Raw genomic sequence first — 20,091 nt, 5'->3', positions numbered from 1 at the left:
CTGCATCAAAACAGTTTTAATAATGGTTGTCATAATCAAGGGTGCTACGTTTAGGCCAAAACCCAAACGTGTCAAACGATATAGTTTTCCCTTGAGTAGTACTGTCTGAAACGGCCATAATGACTCATGGACACGTATCTGCAGGTAGGCCCTCTTTAGATCCAGAAGTGCTACATTGCTCCCTTTTTGACGCCACTCTCTCAGTTTAGAAGCGCACACATCTGCGTTTCCGGTAAACGCATCAACATGCCGATTCAACTCTCGGTAATCCATTACGGGACGAATTTTTTCTTTGGTAGGTTGTTCAACAGCCATGAGCGGAATTAATCCCTTGGGTGGTCCCAGACGTTCCTGTGGGTATGGTATTAACCAACCGTTTTCAATCCACATCTGAAGTTCTTCTTCATATGCGGCCCTATTCTTGGTAGAAACTGCATACTCTGGAATCGTGTTGCACAGCCGATCTGGTTCCTGGCCCATGGCCCATTTCCACTTTGCAGTCCACACCCTTTCGTTGTCATCAAATGTAGCACAGAAGTCCTTTTCTTCAATCGACATGGCTGCACAGACGTCTTTCCCTTCTCCAAGCCTGATACCTCTAGCTGCTGTGATTGTAACGCCTCCTAGTGCTTGTATTGCATCAATTCCAAGCAACATGTCGTAGCCAAGGGGTTTCTCCTGCATCACCAGAACGTCAACTTTAGCTGTGTCACCCTTCTCAGTACAGATTGTGACTGTCCCTTCACCACAACATACCTGTGATAAGCCATTGATGGTCATAACGCCGACTGGGTTCCTCCGCCACACCGGACAGCAATGGGCACTAACTATAGACCGGGAACACCCCGTGTCTATAAGTGCTGAACACTGCACATCATCAAGTTTAACGCTAATGACAGGCAATCCTGTGTTTATTGGTTGGCAGGGGGCAAGGGTAGCGATAGTACCTTGCCCCCAACTTCGTTTCCCGAACAGTTGTGAGATATGTGCCCAAACTTATTGCAGCGATAGCATTGCACTGGTCTCTTTGATTGTGGATATACACCTCTCCTATCACTCCGGCACTCTTTAGCAAAATCATTGGCCTCCCCACATTTATAGCACACTGGGGTGGCATGCTTATTACTATCTGGAAGAGAGTCCACATTGCCTCCATGTCGAAAACGAGCTGCTGCTGCAATTGGTTTCTGTTCCTTACAGATGTTTCGAGCTCGGGCCAATAACTCATCAGTTGACAATTCATCGATTCTTGATGATGCCCGCAACAGTTTACTGACCTCCTCGGGTAGGCCTACCAAAAAAGCACAGCTTAATATTTTATCGTTGACCCCACCAAACGGTACAGATAATTTTCGCAGGTCGGCTAGGTACACGTCGACTGTTTCCTTGGGTTGAACTGTCCGGCTCGTGAACTGTTGCCACGCAACAAATGGATCTGTACCAAACGCTGTATACAGGCTCTGCTTGATTTCATCCCAGTCTGGTTCATCCCCGAGTTGTTGGTAGACTGCATAGGCCCCTCCGGTTAGCCTCAAAGGGATAACTGTGGCTGGTTCTTTAATTTTGCACAGTTTACAGATTTTCTCTGCCTTTTCAATCCATTCGACGACAGCCGGTCCAGTGGTAGATCCGTCGAACTCGGGTATTAAGCGAATGTCGAATCTGTCCATTGTTAGTCACCGCACACCAAGCGCCGAAATAGCTTAAAACCAACACAAAGTCAAGTATCTGCAGAATGTCTTCTTGGTTCCTCCTCTTCTTTTTTCTCTCTCCCAACAATCGAACACAGCATATAATAACAAAACTCTAAAGCACGTCTAACAGCACTGACTTCTGCCAACAGTCTGCCCCTCCTCTTAACAACACAGGCTTTTTATATCGCAAAATCGTTCACCTCTATTTGCATATTCTTCTAACTCACGTGATCACTACTCTATAAATAAGAGTCTTGACCGTTTCTTTTCTTTCTTTTTATTTATTTTCGGTGACCGACCCGCACGTGGTCTATCCAGGTAAGTCACGCATTTCTCCACAATATCTATCGAAGAAAGTCGAATGTTTCATTTTATTTACTTTTTAAACTATATCTCTGTGGCCGTACCCATACCCGTCTCCTTGTAATCTGACTGATTTTATGGCACATATCTATACTTTTCCGTCTTTTTCTTTATCTCCTCTTTATTTATATAATTACATATTTTTATAATTATATTTCTCTCTCTTATATATATATATATATATATATATATATATATATATATCTTAATTTCCACACGTGTCCCTGTATCCTTATCATTTTAACTTGCACCATCTGTGAAAACAGACAAGATTTCTTGTCTGCAGAAACAATTGTTATGGACTAAGTTAATGTTTTGATGTTGTAAAATGAAACACACACACACAGAAATAAACATTATACCGGTTGTGATAGGAGCAACTGATTTAATAAAAAAGAACCTTCAGAAATACTTAGAAGCAATCCCGGGAAGACCAAGCTGTAACGAGATACAAATAGCAGCCATAAAGGGAACAGCATCTATTCTTAAAAGAGCCCTCGGATATAAATTTGAATCATAACAGAATCAAGTGTTATCAAGGGGCTCCCTCCTGGAGCTATCTTAAAACAAAAAAAATAGATTTTTCACTTACTTTTTGTAAGCCATCACTATTCTCTGAAACCTGAAATTTAAAATAAATATAACTATTAGTTTTCTATTTAAAAATATTTTTAATTCATATTTGCAACATATTTAATTTAATTTTAAATAGTAGATGTGTTGTTACTTTTATTAGTTTCAAATCAATTCTGAAATTAATAAAATTAACTATACATGCTTACTTCTCAACCAATCAAGTGTAATATATTATATATATATATATATATATATATATAATTTGTGGAAATATGTTGTTTTTTTTTTTCCAATTATATTTCACGTTTTATTTATACTAATTATACTAATAATTTATGAAACTCAATGTAATTACAGAGCATATAAAAAAACATGACAAAAGTCTATATTCCAAATTTTAGGATGTTGACTATCTTACATTTTGTTCCTTTAAGTATGTTGGACATGCACAATTCTTGACAGCACCTGTTTTGTAGTGCGAAATCATTCATATTAGTGGTGGGACGATTAATCAGAATCATTAATTGTAAAAATTGTGTATTTGGGGGGGGGGGGGATCGGAATCGCATCGTTAAAAAATACCATAGATTTACGATTCTTTCATTACGATTCTCTTATATTTTAAAGTTGAACTGTTGTTTGAAATTAATGGTGTCAGAAATTTATGATAAAAACGTCATAGAACTTTTCATAACATATTTCATATGATGTACAAGAATTTTATTAACTACTTTAAAGGTAATCTTTATTTATCTTAATGAATTTTCTTATTCCGTCACATACATAGGCGCTGTCTGCCTGTTTCGAAACTTTGATGCTCATGATTAGGTATCTGTTTGCACTGCTGCAAAATTTTAGGGGTCACGAGGTAATATTGTTTTCATTTGTGAGCGAAGTTTATTTATGTATAAAACAGCCTAACTACATCAAGTCCATGAAAAAGTTGATGAATACTTAGAGAAAAAAGATTTTACAGTGCTCTCATTGCGAATACATGACGTTAAAAATCAGTGGTTTTCCCAACTGGTGACAAAAAAATGGGGGGGGGGGCTTATCTTTTGGCAAGTTTTTTTTTTTTAACCAACACTTCCATTAGTAAATGAATGAAAAATCTCATTAGTAAATGAAAAATGTCTTTTCAACCTTTTATATATTTAAAAATAAAACAACCAAAGTCAAATTATTTAAACAATCAAAGGTTTAATAGAACAATATATGAACTTTCTATTTTCTGAACGAAGGCTGTTTCAGGAAATATTTCTAAAATTAAAGTGAAACTGATCAGTTCGCAAAACTTTGACAGTCAGTCGGCTTTTTTGAAGTATCCAAAAACAAAAACGTTACAACTACATATTATGCTGATTGACGGTTCCACTTAAGGTCTTTCGAAAACTACAAAAGAAAACAATCATTTTGCTATCTGTTAAATAAATGTGGTAAGTGAATTTAATTTTTTTTTTTTTTTTTAATTTACATGTCATTAAAATATTCTGCGAATGAAACAATTACACATTTCTTTTGGAACTTCTTTGCACAAAAAAAAAAAGAAAATGTGAAAAATTTATTAAAAAAAGGAAAAAAGTGTAACTTTTTTTTTTTTTTTTTAACCCTTTGAACCCTAACTTTGCAAACTGGTAAATGTTACCTTACACAACAACAGAACACCGACCAACTCTAATTTGTTTTTTAGGGGTATTCGCGGTCGCTAAAAACGAATCTGATAATCAAACCCACCGCAAATTCACCGTTTGCATGGTGTGAATCCCTAGACCTTAGGACTATTTTGTGCCATTTCACTGCCTTCGGTAATGTTTTTCTTACATGATACATTTGCGTGCGAACGGGCGTAGTGGGGGGGGGGATCTTATCATATCGTGTAGGAATCTTTAAGCGGTCATTTCAAATAAAGTTTAAAAAAAAAAAAGTGGTTTATTTATTTATTGTCTTACGTAGTTTTAATGCTTTTTAATTGATCTAAAAAAAGTTTTCACGAGCGGTTTACAAAACCATAACCACTAAACATTTTTATGTTTTTCGTTCATTTTGGGGGTGGGGGTATTCAATTATAGAACTTGTGTAGTTTAACAGATGCTTCTGCAGTTTAATTAACCGTTTTTCCGTAAGTAACGTGTCTGTAACCGAAGCTATGTCCAAATTCTCAAAGTTTTTTTTACATAGGCATCACCACTTATCAAGGCCAAGAGGCCACTCAAGGATAAGAGTTAAAGAGTGTACAGTAGAAATTGGACAATATAGTAATCGTTAGTAATGGAAATTCGGTAAATTTGTTAACTTAAGTGGAACGGCTCATCAAAAACTTGTTTATGTTAGACTTGAGGACAACCATATTGTAGTCAGCTGGAAAGCAGGAAAACGAAAGACAATTCCACAGGCGTGCAGTTCTAAGAAAGAAGCTTTGTTCATGGAATCTACATTTAGGTTTAGGCACAGATAACGACTGGGGAGAATTATTGATAGTGTTTTCAGCTAGACGAGTGTTTCTTGTGAAAGTTTGGCGAGGGGGGACCATAGACTGAAGCTCAGTCGAACACTTTTTTTGTATTAAAATTTAAAACATTTCAAATCTATTTTATTATCAACATTGCTTATATTGATTAATGAACTAATGAAAATAGTATTTTCAAAATTTAAATGTGACAAACTGACGACATTGAAATTTCAAAATGAATCATGACAGACCAGTGAAAAAGTTATTTCACACTTGAGCATGGCATGGAAATGATATTTCAAATTAAACATGACACACTGGCGAAAATGCCATTCAAAATTCAAAATTGTCTGTGCAGAGATTCTTAGACGTTTTTAAAATAAGATGTGACCATTCAAGTTTAGCATAAAGTACTAACAGGAGAGACCACGTGAAGGTTGCCAACATCCATAGTGAAAGTGGTGCTTTGGAACTAACAGGATTTAGCAACGGAATTTCGATTTTGACTGGAAAGTCACAGACTAACCATCCGACTTACATGTTGACCGACAGACAAAAAACAAAAAATGTAGATGAACACAGCTAGAAGAGAAAATGAAACAAAAAAAAAAAACAATTGTGAAAAGGGGTTTTCTTATTTTTGCTTTTATGCAGACCCAGGCCAAGAAGACAGACAGGTAAACCGAGAATCTGTATAAAATTTGAACAACTAAAGTTGACATACGCTTGCTTTTAATGAAATCGATCCCAAAATTATATTTATTACTAACGGGGATACCCGGCATTTCCCGGGTGTTTGGAGGTGTGTTTGTGTGTGTAGGGGGGGTGTAAAGTAAAGAATAAGCGAAGTAATAACCCTATTGAAATATTTAAAAAAAAAAATGTTAAAATTCTTTAAAAACTCGGGAAAAAAAAAAAAAAAAAACAGCAAACAAACGTAAAACTTTTTCAAAAAAGAAATCGGAAAAACAAAAACAAAAAAATAAAGGGAGAAAATGATGAAAATGTTTGGAAAAACAAAAACAAAAAAACACAGCAAAAAGGGGTGGGTAAAAAAATGGCATAAATAACCCTTCAATTCGGTTAAGTCCATGGTGCGTTTCACCCAGTAGAAAGCATAAAACGAAAAGGAACGTTAAAATTCCATTCCAGTTTTTTAAGCAACTACAAAACGAAATAAAGAGAGAAAAAAAAAATGGCATAAATAACCCTTCGATTCAATTAAGTCCATGGTGCATTTCACCCAGTAGAAAAGCATAGAACGAAAAGGAACGTTAAAATTCCATTCCAGTTTTTTAAGCAACTATGAAGTAAAGAAAACCTAAACCGGCATTACATCGTAACTGTCCCTTGTGAACGATCCCGGAAATGGTGTAAGTGGTGGCGGGGAAAGGAGGAATTTATTGGAGAGAAAAGATTGTACTACTTCCATTGATTTTAACCGATTGTGGCATTGAACTCTCAGAAAAAATATAGGAATCTATGATTATCGAGAAAGTAGAGAGGTAATATGCCTATAAAACACCTCAGATATTGTGCTGCAGTTTGTGCATATTATATTTGCATGAAATGTCTTGATTTTTAATCCTATTAAGGTCAAAATCATAGGGGAAAATGAGTTCATTTTATATATATATATATATATATATATATATATATAGGGATAGAAATAAACAATTACCAAAAATTAACTTTTTTATATAGAAATAAAGAGGTAAATTAAGACATTAAATAAGAATAAACATTAAAGGACGATAAGTATTTAATTATATAATAAAAATAAATATAGAAATAAACAAATTTATTTAGATTTAAAAAAATAACATTATTATTGCTAAAAATATTTTTTTAAAAAGTCAAATAAATAAATAGGAATAATTTGAGATGATTGAATATAAAAGGCTAAAAATGTAATCAAAGCTTTAGTTATTTTTAAATTTCATTTAGAAATAAGAATATTCTAGAAAGTGGAATAAAAATCAGTTAGCGATTGAAGCTGCAAAAAAAAAAGAAAAAAAAAAAGAAATCTTAAATTTTAAAGAGTTATCGAAGATAAAGAGAAAATAAAACAAAAATTATTATCAAAAGATAGACAAAACATGTTATTTCCCTTAGAATTTGATGTTATTGTATTTTTGTTGAATAATCATGACTTAATTTTTCTTTATATTTTTTAATGCTGGAATTGATTGTTATTAATTTCATGGTGCATGTTTCATTCATGGTTAAAATATTTATTTTGATTTTTATCTTTAACAAAAGAAATTTTACGAAAAAAATCAAATCGTTTTCAAAATTCCCTTAAATGTATTTCTACTTTTTCACAGTACCAAAATTTTTTGCTACACAAAAACTTTCGATTATATAATGGTATATTTCAAAACAACAATTCCACGGGAATCGGAATCAGAATCGTACTTGATATCGGAATTGTTAATCAACATTTTCCTGGAATTGGAAAAATTTAGGAATCGTCCCAACACTAATTATTATATCAATCAATGACTATTCTGTCCATACCTCCTCAGAAGAAATAGCACCTATCAATCCATTAAAAGAAAATAAATAAAAAATAATAAAAGGTAATTGCAACTTCTCTTTCAATTTTCGGATTTTGTAATCATGCCCTTGTGCATTTTATTTTCTCTTAATGGATTGATAGGCGCTATTTCTTCTGGAAAGTTAAAGGCAGAATAAATTCATTGATTAATGTAATAATTAAATGAAGGATTTTGTGCTATGAAACACGTGCTGTCAATAATTGTGCATGCAAACATACTTAAAGGAATAAATTGTAAGATGGCCAACATCTCGAAATTTGGTATAAATATTTGTCATTTATTTGTGTAAATTATATATATATATTCCTTTCACCTGGCTGTCCATTCACTTGAAATCACCTTTTTCTTCACCATGTTCCCTCTGCTTCACTTTTTGTTATCAAGTAAGATCTTTGACTTACTTGCAGTTTCATCAAATACTTTTGTATGCAAAATCCGATCCCACATTTTGCTAATTCCTACCCTCTGATGAGAAGGAAAGTATTTCTTCGAAACTCCGCAGATTAAGGACTATCCACTTATTAAGTGTTTCCTTTTCGAATTAAATATGTTTTTAACTCTTTTTTCAAAGTGTTTTGAACATGTTTTATTAACTATTTGCTCTTATATATAAGTTTTTTTTTTTTTTTTTTTTACAAGGAGGTCACCACTTATCAAGGCCCGGAAGCCACTCAGGGATAAGGGTTATTGCATGTACAGTACGTTGTACGTTAGTGTTGAGATTTCATAAAGTGTCTACTTAAGGGGGCGGTTCATCAGGAATTTGTTTACGTTGGATTTGAAGACATCCAAGTTGTAGTCAGGTGGGAAACAGACAGACGGAACAGAGTTCCACTGGCGTGCTGTTCTAAGAAAGAAACTTTGTTCATGGAATCTACGTTTTGATTTAGGCACAGATAGAGAGTGGGGGAAATTTTTGACAGTGGATTCAGCTAGACGGGTGTTTTTTGTAAAAGATTGGCAAGAGGGGACTAGAGATTGGAGCTCAGATGAGCACTTGCCATGGAAATAACGGTAAAACAAAGACAGGCTCGCAACGTCTCTTCTGTGGGAGAGAGGTTGCAGGGAAGAGAAAAGGGCATCCCCCACTAAGCCACGAAGTCTATTTTGTACTCTGTCAAGGCAGGATAGGCTGTTTTTAGCAGCTCCTGTCCAGATATGGCAGCAGTATTCCATCCTTGGATGTACTTGGCTTTTATACAGATAGAGAATTGCGTCAGTAGTGAGATATCTTCTGGAGTGGTAGAAGGAACCCACCATCTTTCCAGCGACCTTGGCAATCGACTTGATGTACGTGTTCCATTTCAGATCAGGAGTAAAGGTCAAGCCCAGAAGCTTGTCAAAACATTGAGTTTCTCCTAGGCGAGAGCCATCCATTTCAATTGATGCCAGATGGGGATCAGAGCGTTGATGGTATAAAGATAGGAGTTTGGTTTTAGATGCATTAAAGGTAACCAGCCACGTCTTCCCCCACTGAACTACACGCTCAAGATCAGAGGAAAGAGAATCAGAGAGAACTTTGTCATTTACAGCCTTTGATGTGTTGCCGTAGATGGTCGTGTCATCAGCATAGATGTCAACGAATGATTTAAGTATGTGTTTAGGGAGATCATTGATGTAGATCAGGAAGAGAGTTGGGCCCAGGATGGACCCTTGAGGGACTCCAGCATTAATACTGCAGGCCTCTGATTTTTGTCCATCGACCACTACTCTTATGAGCCTATTTGAGAGAAATGATTTAATGATTGAGAAAACATTTCCACTTATACCGTAGCTGGAAATCTTGTGAAGTAGGCCTTTATGCCATACCTTGTCGAAGGCCTTTGATATGTCAAGTGCAATTGCCCTAGAAAGGTAGCCTTTGTCGAGAGATTCGCTAATCCTATGAGATATAACCATTAGCACATCTGCGGTAGATCTTGCAGAGCGGAAACCATATTGTGTGTCACTAAGAAGGTTATTTCTGCTGAGGTGGTTGACTATTTCTCTATTTAGTATGGATTCCAGCAACTTACTCATGACACACAGGAGACTTTTCGGTCTGTACTGAGAGGGAGAGGACTTATCACCTGAATTCTTAAATATAGGGCATACTAATGAGGTTTTCCAGAGTGTTGGAAAGCACTTCTCCTTAAGTAGAGTTAAAAGGGTAAAAACAGGATGTGGAGTGTCAATGCTTCAAATTTAGTAAACATATGGGGAGAATGGAATAGACAAAAACAGAAAGTAACAATAAGCATGCCAGGAGGGCTGAACACACGTAAGTATGTAGCACTTTAAAATAGCCAATAGCAGGTTTTGTCTCTCTCCATATTGTGCCAAATAAATAGCTATTCAAAAATCTTCACATTGTTCATTGATAATTAACAAAAAAAAAATCTACATTTATTGATAATTAACAAAAAAAAATCTACATTTATTGATAATTAACAAAAAAAAATCTACATTTATTGATAATTAACAAAAAAAATCTACATTTATTGATAATTAACAAAAAGAAATCTACATTTATTGATAATTAACAAAAAAAATCTACATTTATTGATAATTAACAAAAAAATCTACATTTATTGATAATTAACAAAAAAAATCTACATTTATTGATAATTAACAAAAAAAATCTACATTTATTTATAATTATCAAAAAAAATCTACATTTATTGATAATTATCAAAAAAAATCTACATTTATTGATAATTAACAAAAAAAATCTACATTTATTGATAATTAACAAAAGAAATCTACATTTATTGATAATTAATAAAAAAAATCTACATTTATTGATAATTAACAAAAAAAATCTACATTTATTGATAATTAATAAAAAAATCTACATTTATTGATAATTAACAAAAAAAATCTACATTTATTGATAATTATAAAAAAAAATCTACATTTATTGATAATTAACAAAAGAAATCTACATTTATTGATAATTAACAAAAAAAATCTACATTTATTGATAATTATCAAAAAAAATCTACATTTATTGATAATTAACAAAAAAAATCTACATTTATTGATAATTAACAAAAAAATCTACATTTATTGATAATTATCAAAAAAAAATCTACATTTATTGATAATTAACAAAAAAAATCTACATTTATTGATAATTAACAAAAAAAAATCTACATTTATTGATAATTAACAAAAAAAATCTACATTTATTGATAATTAACAAAAAAAATCTACATTTATTGATAATTAACAAAAAAAAATCTACATTTATTGATAATTAACAAAAAAAATCTACATTTATTGATAATTAATAAAAAAATCTACATTTATTGATAATTAACAAAAAAAATCTACATTTATTGATAATTAACAAAAAAAATCTACATTTATTGATAATTAACAAAAAAAAATCTACATTTATTGATAATTAACAAAAAAATCTACATTTATTGATAATTAACAAAAAAAATCTACATTTATTAATAATTATCAAAAAAAAATCTACATTTATTGATAATTATCAAAAAAAATCTACATTTATTGATAATTAACAAAAAAAATCTACATTTATTGATAATTAACAAAAAAAATCTACATTTATTGATAATTAACAAAAAAAAATCTACATTTATTGATAATTAACAAAAAAAAATCTACATTTATTGATAATTAACAAAAAAAATCTACATTTATTGATAATTAACAAAAAAAATCTACATTTATTGATAATTAACAAAAAAAAATCTACATTTATTGATAATTAACAAAAAAAAATCTACATTTATTGATAATTAACAAAAAAAAATCTACATTTATTGATAATTAACAAAAAAAAATCTACATTTATTGATAATTAACAAAAAAAATCTACATTTATTGATAATTAACAAAAAAATCTACATTTATTGATAATTATCAAAAAAAAATCTACATTTATTGATAATTAACAAAAAAAATCTACATTTATTGATAATTAACAAAAAAAAATCTACATTTATTGATAATTAATAAAAAAATCTACATTTATTGATAATTAACAAAAAAAATCTACATTTATTAATAATTATCAAAAAAAAATCTACATTTATTGATAATTATCAAAAAAAATCTACATTTATTGATAATTAACAAAAAAAATCTACATTTATTGATAATTAACAAAAAAAATCTACATTTATTGATAATTATCAAAAAAAATCTACATTTATTGATAATTAACAAAAAAAAAATCTACATTTATTGATAATTAACAAAAAAAATCTACATTTATTGATAATTAACAAAAAAAAATCTACATTTATTGATAATTAACAAAAAAAAATCTACATTTATTGATAATTAACAAAAAAAATCTACATTTATTGATAATTATCAAAAAAAATCTACATTTATTGATAATTAACAAAAAAATCTACATTTATTGATAATTAACAAAAAAAATCTACATTTATTGATAATTAATAAAAAAATCTACATTTATTGATAATTAACAAAAAAAATCTACATTTATTGATAATTAACAAAAAAATTCTACATTTATTGATAACTAGCAGGGGGTACCCGGCGATTCCCGGGTGTTTTGAGGTGTGTGTGGCTTTGGGTAAATCAAAACTCCGGGGACGGGGGGGGGTAAAATAAAAAAAATGTCTTGGTAGGTGAGTATGAGGATCGAACCTGAACCCTTGAGGCAAAATTTGAAATGAAAAAAAGACATACAACACTAACCACTGGGCCACGGAGACATACAAGAGAAATATGTTTGAATTTATTTATTTAACTATTGACAGTAAATAAAAGGTAACTCTGCTGCTTCTATTTGACCGAATTATTGAGGTTAAATAGAAGTCATGCAGTTAACTTGGGTTTATTTACCTAACTTTGACTGGTTTTTTCCTCAACAGATGTTGGGGAGGGGGAAACCAGCTCCTCATGCTCCAGATTGATTAGCAATTGTCTGATATGAGACGATTTTGTCCCAAATTGATCAAAGCTGATTGCTTCTGGACGTTTCCTGGCGCGATGCCGAGAACAGCACGGTTTGAATTTAGTTTCACTTTATTTATACTAAAAAGCAGGACAAACAGGTGACAGAGCGAAATAGCGAGAATCTCATAAAAGTCGACGTAAATAAATGTAGAGGCGACCCACGTCCCAAATCCTAGATATTATTATCTAGCGGGTATATAAATAGTTCTAAGCGATCGTAACGACCCCGGGAGCGTGTGCGAAAGAAGCCTTTGCGAGACATACACGAAATGGTCACACACATTTTGCCTTTTATATATATATATACTAGCGGGGGGGGGGGGGGGGTAACCAGCGTTGCCCGAGTGTTTGTAGGTGGTGTATTGGGGGGAGGTAATTAATAATCCTGCTTAAATATTATAAAAAAGACAATGTAAAAAAAAACCCAAAACCAAAACGGAAAAAAAATGGCATAAATAAACCTGTGTATGGGGGGGGGGGTAAACTAAAGAATAAGCGAAGTAATAAAAAAAAAAGAAAAAAAAAATAGTTTTGGTCGGGAGGAGAGATTGAACCCGGAAGCCTTGACACGGAGGTGGAAACCAATGCCAACTACTTAACGGTCTCGACAACGAGTGAGAGTAATTGATTAGCGTGTTAAGTTAAGGCTTATAAAGCTAAAAGAGGTTTGATTGACAGGAAGACGCTAAATGAGGTCATCGTGGGATCGTTATTTTTAGTTTTCACTTCTGCCCAGATGATGGTGGGAAGGGGGGAAAACAGCGCGAAAGCCGAGAACAACGTTTTAATTTAATTTCACTGTATTTATACTAAAATGCAGGACAAACAGGGGACAAAGCGAAATAGCGCGAATCTCATAAAAGTCGACGTAAATAAATCTAGAGACGATCTGCGTTCCTAAATCCTACATATTATGATATAGGACCCATATAAACAGTTGTAAGCGATAGTAACGAATCCAGGACCGTGTGCGAGAAAAGCCTTTGCCAGACATACACGAAATGACACACACATTTTGCCTTTTATATATATAGATAGACTAGCAGGGGGTACCTGGCGTTGCCCGAGTTTTTGGAGGGGGTGGGGGTGTTAATGAAAACCTAAGAATAAGCGAAGTAAAAAAAGAAAACATAAAAAAGAAGCGGGGGTGGAGTACACGGGGGGGGGGATCAAAACACAAAAAAAAACACAAAAAAACTAACGTGAGGCAAATGTTAAATGTAAAAATCGAAAAAACAAAAACAAAAAAAGAAAACAGAAAAACGAACGTTAAAAAAAAACATGTAAAAATGGCTTAAATAAGCCTGTTTCGATACTAAAATTTTAAAAATCGGTGGATACCCGGGTGTTTTGGGGTGTGTGTGTTTGGTCGGGGGTGTAGGTGTTAATGAAAACCTAAGAATAAGCTAAAAAACAAAAAACAGAAAAACGAACGTTACGTGAAAAAATAACAATATTAAAATTTAAAAAATTGAAAAAAAAAAAGAAGACATCTCACACCACGATTCGAACCCAAAACGTTTAGATAATGAACCAACGCTCTAATGAACTGAGCTAACACAACGTACATGAAATTTAGTCAGTTCTTCAATTATTTAAACTAAATCAGGTCATGACGTCATCTGACGCATGCGTAGAACCAGTCGTCGTCATGAGAGGACGGTTTTTGTTGACCCCCACCCCCCCGTAGAAAATTGTTGATTTCATGGTGAAAAAATTAACGTTTTTGGCCAATTTTTCGATATTTTTTGGGCGAAGGACGGAGCTTCAATATGATACCAAGTTTGTTAATTTTTGTTCTATCTGTCGAAAGTTTTTAGCGGACACACAAACACACATACATACATACAAACATACATATACACATTTTCGCTTTTATATATATAGACTAGCGGAGGGTACCCGGCGATGCCCGGGTGTCTTGAGGTCAATCAAAACTCCGGGGGGAGGGTGTTAAATAATAAAAAAAAAATGTTTTGGTAGGTAAGTATGAGAATCGAACCCGTACCCTTGAGTTGGAAATTAATGTGTGAAAAAAAAAAAACCGGGCGACGTTACCCATTAGGCCACCGCAACATACATACAACATACTCAGGTTTGAATTTATTTATTAAACTATAAAAACAGGCGTGCGCAATAAAAGTTAACTCTGCTGCTTCCATTTGACCTAATTAAGAAGGTCAAATAGAAGTCACGCAGTTGTTTACCCAAGTTTGACTGTTTTTGTTTTTTTTTCCCCCAACAGATGTTGGGGGGAGGGGAACCAGCTCCCAATTGTCTGATGTACAACATTGATCAAAGCTGATTGCTTCTGGACATTTCCCGGCGCAATGCCGAGGACTCGTTAACTTTGAATTAGTTTCGCTTTTTATACGAAAAAGCCTCATCAACACGCGAGAAGCCAAAATAGCAATAATTTTTTAAAAGTCGACGTAAATAAATCTAGATGCGACGCACTTTCCCAAATCGTACATATTATTATTTAGGACCCATGTAAACAGTTGTAAGCGATCGTAATGCCCCCGGAAACATATGCGAGAAAAGCCTTTTGAAGACATACACGAAATGGTCACACACATTTTGCCTTTTATATATATAGATTAACAAAAAATCGACATTTATTGATAATTAACAAAAAATCGACATTTATTGATAATTAACAAAAAATCGACATTTATTGATAATTAACAAAAAAATCTACATTTATTGTTAACTTGCAGGGGTACCCGGCGTTGCCAGGGTGTTTGGAGGTATGTGTGCTCTTAAATAAAAAAGAAACTGGGGGGGGGGGATCGGACCGTGGCCTTCGTTATAAAGATGGCCAGCCAGCTGAAAAAATGACGTCATCGCCGAGGTCCCAACAAGCAAGATATGTGGAACTCTTAGACTGTCAATAATGAACAGTAATTTTTACAGACAGCGTTACAAAACTTCAAAATTGGATAAAAATAAAGAAATAAAGAAAGAACACGATTTATACTGAAACTCATCTAATATTAATAATAAAAAAATAATTAAAAAAAAACACAAGTTATTTGTTTAAGTATTATAAGCAATTGAATATTTCGTTGTATTATAGATTTTAAAGATTAGAAAGCGTTCTTTAATTACTTATAAATTACATTTTAAAAAGTGAAGAAACACGATTTCATTTGAACTAAACTTGAAGTTTATTTACTATAATTAAATGAAAATTATGCATGTAAGATTATGAATATTTGAAGCAGAACACAAGCAAAACATTTGATATGAGTTAAGACAATAAACAAATATTAAAATTAAACTTTTTTTTTTTTTAATCAAAATGAATATTTTTTTAATCAAAATGAACAATATTTTTTTTTAATCAAAATGAATATTTTTTAATCAAAATGAACCACAATATTTTTTCAAAATCAAAAACAATATTTTTAATAAATTCATGAAATATTGCACAGTAAAAAAATAATTAACCTAAAGAAAAAATCATGTTTCTTATTTAAGATTATTTCACCACATAACAAAAATAACATGCAAAATCATTTTTTTATATCCATATTTTCAGTTTGTTAAAATACGTGGGTTTGTATTACTGTAAACATAGATTCGAAAAAGTTGTCAAAAAACAAATATATAACAAATAAATGTTATCAAAGGCAAGATAAGTTACTTTTCTGCCAAACTGGATATATATTTTGTGTTTTTATTCAATGTAACATGTTTATTCAGCTCGAAAAACATACAGTGTTTACCGATGTATTCGAAAATTCAAGATGGCGTCTCACACCCTCTTTAACACCGTAAGTTTGGAAAAAGGTGTTATAAATAAAAAACTATTAAAAATACTATTAAAAACCCGCCGAATATATGTCAACCTATGTCACGGTAACATATATTGAGCGAGTTTTTAACAGTATTTTATCCGGTTTTTTATTTATAACATCTTTTCCCACACTTACCGTGTTAAAGAGAGAATCAGACGCCATCTTGAATGTTCCAATACATCGGTAAACACTGTATGGTTTTCGAGCTGAATAAACATGTTACATTGAATAAAAACACGAAAAATGTATCCAGTTTGGTAGAAAATTAACTTATCTTGCCTTTGATAACATTTATTTGTTATATATTTGTTTTTTGACAACTTTTTCGAATTTATGTGTACAGTAATACAAACCCGCTACGTTTCTACCAAACTGGATATATTTTTCGTGTTTTTATTCAATGTAACATGTTTATTCAGCTCGAAAAACAGTATTTACCGATGTATTTGAAAATTCCAGATGGCGTCTGATTCTCTCTTTCACACGGTAAGTTTGGGAAAAAGTGTTATAAATAGAAAACCGGATAAAATACTGTTAAAAACTCGCTCAATATATGTTACCGTGACATAGGTTGACATATATTCGGTGGGTTTTTAATAGTATGTTGTATAGTTTTTTATATATAACACCTTATCCCAAACTTACCGTGTTAAAGAGAGAATCAGACACCATCTTGAATTTTTGAATACATCGGTAAACACTATGTTTTTCGAACTGAATAAACATGTTACATTGAATAAAAACACGAAAAATATTTGGTAGAAAAGTAACTTATCTTGCCTTTGATAACATTTGTCATATATTTGTTTTTTGACAACTTTTTCGAATCTATGTGCACAGTAATACAAACCCGATTACGTTAATGAAATGAAATGAAAAGACCACGAGTAAACGCGCGTTTTTTTTTTTAGTTTAGTTTCACATATATATATATATATATATATATATATATATATATATATATATATATATACATATATGTTGTGTTTTTTTTTTTTTTTTTTTTTTTGTTTATTTGTTTTTTTTTACACAGTGATCACCACTTATCAAGGCCCGAAAGCCACTCAGGGATAAGGGTTATTGCAAGTACATAAAGTTAGTGAGGAGATTTGCTGAAGTGTTTACTTAAGGGGGCGGTTCATTAGGAATTTGTTAACATTGGACTTGAAGACATCCAAATTGTAGTCTGGAGGGAAGCAGGTAGACGGAACAGAGTTCCACAGGCGTGCAGTTCTAAGAAAGAAGCTTTGTTCATGGAATCCGCGTTTTGATTTAGGCACAGATATAGAGTGGGGGAAATTTTTCACAGTGGATTCAGCTAGACGGGTGTTTCTCGTGAAAGATTGGCGAGGGGGGACCAGAGATTGGAGTTCAGACGAGCATCTGCCATGGAAATAACGATAAAACAAGGACAGGCTCGCAACGTCTCTTCTGTGGAAGAGAGGTTGCAGGGTAGAGAAAAGGGCATCCCCCACTAAGCCACGAAGTCTATTTTGTACTCTGTCAAGGCAGGATAGGCTGTTTTTAGCAGCTCCTGCTCAGATATGGCAACAGTATTCCATCCTTGGACGTACTTGGCTTTTATATAGATAGAGAATTGCATCAGTAGTGAGATATCTTCTGGAGCGGTAGAAGGATCCCACCATCTTTCCAGCGACCTTGGCAACAGACTTGATGTACGTGTTCCATTTCAGATCAGGAGTAAAGGTTAAACCCAGAAGCTTGTCAAAACACGGAGCCTCACCAGACGAGAGCCATCCATCACAATTGATGCCAGATGGGGATCAGAGCGTTGACGATGTAAGGATAGGAGTTTGGTTTTGGATGCATTAAAGGTAACCAGCCACGTCTTCCCCCACTGAACCACGCGCTCGAGATCAGAGGAGAGAGAATCAGAGAGAACTTTGTCATTTACAGCCTTTGATGTGTTGCCGTAGATGGTTGTGTCATCAGCATAGATGTCAACGAATGATTTAAGTATGTGTTTAGGGAGGTCATTGATGTAGATCAGGAAGAAAGTTGGGCCCAGGATTGACCCCTGGGGGACTTCAGCATTTATATTGCAGGCCTCTGATTTTTGTCCATCGACCACTACTCTTATGAGCCTATCGGAGAGAAATGATTTAATGATTGAGAAAACATTACCCGTTATACCGTCGCTGGAAATCTTGTGAAGTAGACCCTTATGCCATACCTTGTCGAAGGCCTTTGATATGTCGAGAGCAATTGCCCTAGAAAGAAAGCCTTTGTCAAGAGATTCACTTATCCTGTGGGATATAACCGTCAGCACATCTGCGGTGGATCTTGCAGAGCGGAAACCATATTGTGTGTCACTAAGAAGGTTATTTCTGCTGAGGTGGTTGACTATTTCTCTATTTTATATGGATTCCAGCAACTTACTCATAACACACAGGAGACTTATTGGTCTGTACTGAGAGGGAGATGACTTATCACCTGAATTCTTAAATACAGGGCAAACTGATGAGGTCTTCCAGGGAGTCGGAAAGCACTTCTCCTTAAGGCAGCGCTTAAATAGTTTCGTAAGTATGGGAGCAAGTTCTGGTTGAAGCTTTTTTAACACTATAATTGGGATGCCATCAGGACCAGTTGCTTTACTGGAATCTAGGTTCTTTATTAGCTTGGCGACCTCATGCACGGATATTTGTATGCTACCCAGCTTGTTCTGTGTTATAGGAGGAAATATGGGGAGTTGATGGCCTTCGTCGCATAGGGTAGAATTAGCTGCAAAGTTCTTTGCAAATAGTTTGGCCTTGTCTGACGCTGACGAGATGACCTCTGGTCCATTGATAATGGTTGGTATAGAACGCACACTTCTGTTCAGGATCTTATTTGTTATTTTCCAAAACTGGTGGGATCCAAGCCGCTGATCAGCTACCTTGGATTTAACAGACTGTGCATATAGCTCTCTTGCATTTTTTATTACTCTTTTACAGTGGTTGCTGGCAGACCTGAAAGCAGCTTTAGTTTCAGTGCATCTATTATGTTGGTAGCTATGGAAAAAGTGATTTCTGTGCGCGATAGCAGCAGCACATTCTGGGGAGAATCATGGCTGGCTGGTAGGTTTTTGTTGAAATTTTTTAGATGGTATGAATTGGTCTATGCCTACAATTAACCATTCGGTCAGTTCTGATACTATAGAGGACACATCCTTTTTAAACATGGAGTGCAGAGGTAAATCAGATATGAATGTACGGAAGCTATCCCAGTCAGCCATAGAGTATCGGTATACAGTACGGTGGAGGGGTACGTCTGGGGGCTTCTTACATTTTGTTTTTATCTTAACTGATACGACGGAGTGGTCGGAGGATCCTAGAGGAGAATGAACGGAACATGAACATAGCTCAGGGGAAGTTGAGAGAAAAAGGTCTAAGAGGCTTGCATATTGACCGGGTGTATCGGGCACACGGGTGGGTTCGCGAACAATCTGAGTGAGGTCATAAGCAATGGCAAAATCATGACAAAACCTTCCCTCATCGTCTGTCTTATTTGAATGGGTCAGCCATTCCACGTTATGGACGTTGAAATCACCACATATGTGGATGTTAGCCGAGGGATAATTTTCTCAGATATGCTCTTAAAGATAGTAACTCCACTGTTGTGGGGCCTATAGAGGGTAAATATAAATGCAGTGGTGTTAGCAAGTGCAACCCTGAAGCATATATAGGGTAAATTAGGAT

At 33.7% G+C, this 20,091-nt stretch overlaps 1 protein-coding gene across 5 annotated transcripts in view; it reads right to left on the bottom strand.

Annotated features, from left to right (window-relative positions):
* LOC145259166 (uncharacterized) overlaps positions 1-20,091 on the bottom strand; it is a 621,516-nt gene that overhangs the window by 340,415 nt on the left and 261,010 nt on the right. For all 5 annotated transcript variants that reach the window (XM_080116896.1, XM_080116897.1, XM_080116898.1 and 2 more), the window contains one exon: positions 2,650-2,679. The gene's annotated coding sequence lies outside the window, so the exon portion shown is untranslated. The remainder of the gene's footprint in view (positions 1-2,649; positions 2,680-20,091) is intronic.

This window comes from Euprymna scolopes, chromosome 34 (genome assembly GCF_053919585.1).
Source record: "Euprymna scolopes isolate OS-2025 chromosome 34, ASM5391958v1, whole genome shotgun sequence".
Lineage (NCBI taxonomy): Eukaryota > Metazoa > Mollusca > Cephalopoda > Sepiida > Sepiolidae > Euprymna > Euprymna scolopes.
This window is presented reverse-complemented; position numbering and strand designations above follow the sequence as displayed.